Source organism: Cololabis saira, chromosome 10 (assembly GCF_033807715.1).
Source record: "Cololabis saira isolate AMF1-May2022 chromosome 10, fColSai1.1, whole genome shotgun sequence".
In the NCBI taxonomy this organism is placed as follows: Eukaryota; Metazoa; Chordata; class Actinopteri; order Beloniformes; family Belonidae; genus Cololabis; species Cololabis saira.
In genome coordinates, this window is record NC_084596.1 from 652065 (window position 1) to 658194 (window position 6130).

Below are 6130 nucleotides of genomic sequence, written 5' to 3' on the forward strand. Positions count from 1 at the left end.
GTCCACTAGAGGGAAAATAAATGCATTTAAATGCAGTAATCTATCTGTCCACTAGAGGACAAATAAATGCAGTAACTTTTATGTCCACTAGAGGGCAAAAAAATGCCTTTTAATGCATTATTTTATGTGTCCACTAGAGGGCAAATAAATGCATTTTAATGCAGTAATTCATATGTCCACTAGAGGGCAAATAAATGCATTTAAATGCAGTTATTTACGTGTCCACTAGAGGGCAAATAAATGCATTTAAATGCAGTAACTTTTGTGTCCACTAGAGGGTAAATGAATGCATTTAAATGCAGTAACGTTTATGTCCACTAGAGGGCAAATACATGCATTTAAATAAAGTAATTTATGGGTCCACTAGAGGGCAAATAAATGCATTTAAATGCAGTAACGTTTATGTCCACTAGAGGGCAAATACATGCATTTAAATACAGTAATTTATGTGTCCACTTGAGGGCAAATAAATGCATTTAAATGCAGTAATTTATGTGTCCACTAGAGGGCAAATAAAAACAATTAAATGCAGTAACGTTTATGTCCACTAGAGGGCAAATAAATGCATTTAAATGCAGTAATTTATGCGTCCACTAGAGGGCAAATAAATGCATTTAAATGCAGTTACTATTATGTCCGCTAGAGGGAAAATAAATGCATTTAAATGCAGTAATCTATCTGTCCACTAGAGGACAAATAAATGCAGTAACTTTTATGTCCACTAGAGGGCAAAAAAATGCATTTTAATGCATTATTTTATGTGTCCACTAGAGGGCAAATGAATGCATTTTAATGCAGTAATTCATATGTCCACTAGAGGGCAAATAAGTAATTTTAATGCAATACCTTTTGTGTCCACTAGAGGGCAAATAAATGCATTTAAATGCAGTAACGTTTATGTCCACTAGAGGGCGAATAAATGCATTTAAATGCAGTAATTTACGTGTCCACTAGAGGGCAAATAAATGCATTTAAATGCAGTAACGTTTATGTCCACTAGAGGGCAAATACATGCATTTAAATACAGTAATTTATGTGTCCACTAGAGGGCAAATACATGCATTTAAATACAGTAATTTATGTGTCCACTTGAGGTCAAATAAATGCATTTAAATGCAGTAATTTATGTGTCCACTAGGGGGCAAATAAGTAATTTTAATGCAGTACTTAATGTGTCCACTAGAGGGCAAATACATGCATTTACATGCATTATTTTATGTTTCCACTAGAGGGCAAATAAATGCATTTAAATGCAGTTACTATTATGTCCACTAGAGGGAAAATAAATGCATTTAAATGGAGTAATTCATATGTCCACTAGAGGGCAAATAAGTAATTTTAATGCAGTACCTTTTGTGTCCACTAGAGGGCGAATGAATGCATTTAAATGCAGTAATTTACGTGTCCACTAGAGGGCAAATAAATGCATTTAAATTCAGTAATTTACGTGTCCACTAGAGGGCAAATAAAAGCATTTAAATGCAGTAACTTTTGTGTCCACTAGAGGGTAAATAAATGCATTTAAATGCAGTAACGTTTATGTCCACTAGAGAGTAAATAAATGCATTTAAATGCAGTAATTTATGTGTCCACTTGAGGGCAAATAAATGCATTTAAATGCAGTAATTAATGTGTCCACTAGAGGGCAAATAAAAACAATTAAATGCAGTAACGTTTATGTCCACTAGAGGGCAAATAAATTCATTTAAATGCAGTAACTTTTATGTGTCCACTAGAGGGCAAATAAATGCATTTAAATGCAGTGATTTACGTGTCCACTAGAGGGCAAATAAATGCATTTAAATGCAGTAACTTTTGTGTCCACTAGAGGGCAAATAAATGCATTTAAATTCAGTAATTTATATGTCCACTAGAGGGCACATAAATGCATTTAAATGTAGTAACTTATGTGTCCACTAGAGGGCAAATGAATGCATTTTAATACAGTAATTTATGTGTCCACTAGAGGGCAAATAAATGCATTTAAATGCAGTAACTTTTATGTCCACTAGAGGGCAAATAAATGCATTTAAATGCAATAATTTATGTATACACTAGAGGGCAAATAAATGCATTTAAATGCAGTAATTTATGTGTCCACTAGAGGGCAAATAAATGCATTTAAATGCAGTAATTTATGTGTCCACTAGAGGGCAAATAATGTTATTTAAGTGCAGTAATTTATGTGTCCACTAGAGGGCAAATAAATGCATTTAAATGCAGTAACTTTTATGTCCACTAGAGGGCAAATAAATGCATTTAAATGCAGTAACTTTTATGTCCACTAGAGGGCAAATAAATGCATTTAAATGCAGTAATTTATGTGTCCACTAGAGGTCAAAAAGTTTTATTTAAATGCAGTTATTTATGTGTCCACTAGAGGGCAAATAATTTTATTTAAATGCAGTAATTTATGTGTCCACTAGAGGGCAAATAAAAGCATTTAAATGCAGTAACTTCTTTGTCCACTTAAGGGTAAATAAATGCATTTAAAGGGGACCTATTATGAAAAACATGTTTTTTCTTGTTTTATAAAGTGGTCTCCCCTCACCCTGCCAGCACAGGGGAGATGAAATCCCATGAAAATCTGCAGGGTCTGCCCCCCCCCTGACTGAGTCTTCCAGTGTCATGTGATTTTTACGAGCCAGTCTGAATCTGCACCTATGGTGACGTCACCCCAGGCGCAGAGGTTTGGCCTCCGCTGCTGAAACCACGCCCACAACTCTCTCCGCCGGTCGGAGCTTCAGCCGTTGTTCAGCAGCGGTGGCTGTTTCCACAGCGAGGGGACAGTTAAGATGAGGTTTTCCATCGACATTTACCCTCATAAAAGGATCAGTACCAACAGCACGGACCCGGCAACTGCACACGAGTCAGCAGTAAGAACGTTATTTATATTTGTCTACAAGTATGATCTTTGCATGGGCTAAGTATTTAGCTTAGCTCGGAGCTCCAGGGCCGCTCAAGGACCGTACCGGTGAGAAGCCCCGACGGGTACCGTAATATATTTTTCTTCTGTTCATTTCAGATCTTTCAAGCAAAAGGCTGATTTATGGTTCCGTGTTACAGCAACGCAGAGCCTACGGCGTAGGCTCCGTGGCGCCTGGAGCGGAGAAGGAGACGCTGCTCCCGGGGAGCTGCTCTGCAGAGGCGGGCTCGAAGACCCCTCTCTGCCCGAAGACCGGGCGGTGGTTCCTCCGGGAGGAACCGCCGCCCGAGCACGAGCCGATGCGTCGGCTGCCGCTCGGGCGGCGGGCTCCGTCGTTTACTGTTGAAGGTTGTTAAAGAATAGATGCGTGGGCTGACGTGTCTGCTGGGCTGGACTGTTGTTCGGGCTTTTTCAAAAGCCGGCATCATTTCCGAGGGGCCGTACGGCAGGAAAATGACTCGGCTATCAGCGCGGCCAGAGAGCTAAATTTTGCTCCCGCTCTATTAGTAATACCACACTTGTATGCTTGTGTGTGTGTGTGTGTGTGTGTGTGTGTGTGTGTGTGTGTGTGTGTGTGTGTGCGTGCGTGCGTGCGTGCGTGCGTGCGTGCGTGCGTGCGTGTGTGTGTGTGTGTGTGTGTGTGTGGTTGTAAGTCTTCCTGTGTGAAGACGAGGTGACTAAAGGCTGATTTACGGTTCTGCGTTTCACCAACGCAGAACCTACGGCGTAGGGTATGTGTCGATTTAACGCAGAACCGTAAATCAGGCTTTAAGATCCGTTTACACCGTGTAACTGAATGAGAGTGTCCGACTATCACGTGTGACATCGGACGCTCTCTGTCCACGCTGAAACCGTTAAACTCGCGGCCAGTTAGGACAGTCAATACAAAAAAATAAAGCAATGGATTTTATTTTGTCGCAGAAGCTCCCTGGCATGGGACATGTAGCCGGCTGCTCTTCTCCCCGGAGCGAGGTTTATTCTCCTCCCCTGCTACACGTCATTCAAGCAGCCAATCAGCACAGAGCCTCATTATCATAGCCTCACCCCCTCAGAATCCCTCATAGAGAAGGAGGTTAGAAGCGGTAAAACTAGAGACAGGGCCCACAGGCTGAATTTCTGATTTATGTAGAAAAAACAAGCTTTAGATTGTTTTTAAGACATTCAAGGCCTGTTTAAAATATACATTAAATGCCATAATATGTCCCCTTTAAATGCAGTTATTTATGTGTCCACAAGAGGGCAAAAAAGTAATTCTAATGCGGTAACTTATATGTCCACTAGAGGGCAAATAAATGCATTTAAATGCAGTAATTTATGTGTCCATCTGGATGTAACTGGTCTCTACCTAAATATTCCTGGAAACCTATAAATAATCCTATAAATAATTATAATGAGAAGTTTCTCAGGATCAAGAACAATTAATGTTCATGTTACAGAACAATTCACTAATGAACAATCATTAGTGACGTCCTGGAAACATATACATAATCCTGGAATAATCCTGGAAACTATAAATAATCCTGGAAACTATAAATAATCCTGGAAACTATAAATAATCCTAAAAATAATTATAATGAGACGTTTCTCAGGAGCATGAACATTAATGTTTGTTATGCACTCCCTTCCCCCCCTTTTTCTTGTCTCCCTTCAGGTGCTCTGCATCAGGTGATTATCTGGCTCTGCCTGTATTAAAGAGGGACGGGAGGAGCAGGGGCTCTCTCTCAGACCAGGCAGCCTCACCTTGGTGCCAGGGTTGCTCCTGTGTTTCTTTGTTTGTGTTGCTTTGAGGATGGAGGTCTGTCAGTTTGGTTTTCTTTCCTCGGTTTTTGTTTTGAGGTTAGGTTCCTTTTCTTGTTAGGTCAAGGAGGGAGGTTCTGGGTCCGACGGCCCATTGCGTGGTTGGCTCAGGCTTCCCTCATGGTCTTTTCCTTTATTGTTTTGTTTGGTCAGGCCTCCAGACTCGTCTTGTTAAGTTATGGGGGTTTTTCCTTGGTTCATGAATAAACCTGCTTTTTATACGCAATTGAAACTCGAGTGTGGTGTCCTTGATGTTCTGGTCACAGAGTTGAGCCGAGTGTTCTAACTGGTGATCGTAACAATGTTGATGTTACAGAATAATTCACTTCTCCTCCTGGTTTTATCATTAAAATCCTCCTACAGTCATTATAACCTGTAGTTTGTGTAAACTTGCCTTCTGGATCTTCACCCCCAGGGGGCAGTAGAGATTATATTATATTAACCTTTCCTGTTTCTCTATAGTTTAAATGTGAACATAACTATATAACTCTGTTCTGACCTTTAGATTTAAACTCCTTCTATTCAGACTTTATTCATGAATAATATAAAAACACAAATACAGAAAACAATCAATGGAGGTAAGTTTGTAAAATGTAACTAATGAATACCAGTTACAGTTAAACTAGTATAAATTACACACAAACATATAATAACCTTATCAAAATAAAACCCTGAATCCTCAGATTAATAGATACAAAGATATTCCTGTAAAACTAATACATCAGGTATTGGTACATAAACATCCACAGACAGTTTTAGAGTTAGACATCATTTAATAAGAAGAGACATAATTTAATAACAATCTTTGTTTTAGTCTCTTTTTGAAGATTGATAGAAATCCAGACTCTTTTATATCAACTATAAATCTCTCCTGTAGAAACAGTGAAACAACAATAATCCTGATGATTGACAGCTGGTCCTGCTCCATGTTCACCCCGGGGACCTGCGGTTGCCGTGGTTACGGCTGCCAGTCAGGTGTGAGGTTTTGTGCTTTTACTGTCATCACATCATGTTTGAGGTGAACACAGATTACACTCAGATTAAACTCAGATTAGACTCCTGGAACAGAACAGTTTATCTACAGTAAAAGTGCAGGACGACACACATCCATCTTATTCCTCTGTATCATGAGTTGTGTCAGAAATAGTTTGATAGGTGTAAGAACTTGGAATTGGTCAAGGTCAAAGTTTACTTAACAACATTAACAACATCATCATCATTAACGAGGCGTGTGCAGCACTTACAACAGCGCTGTATAAATCAATAATAGTGAGAATTGTTAAAAGACGATGCTAGCATCGTCTTTTAACAAGACTTTTAAAAGACTTTTAAAAGTCTGACGATGCTAGCATCACCTTTTAACAAGACTTTTAAAAGTCTTTTAAAAGACTTTTAAAAGACTTTTAA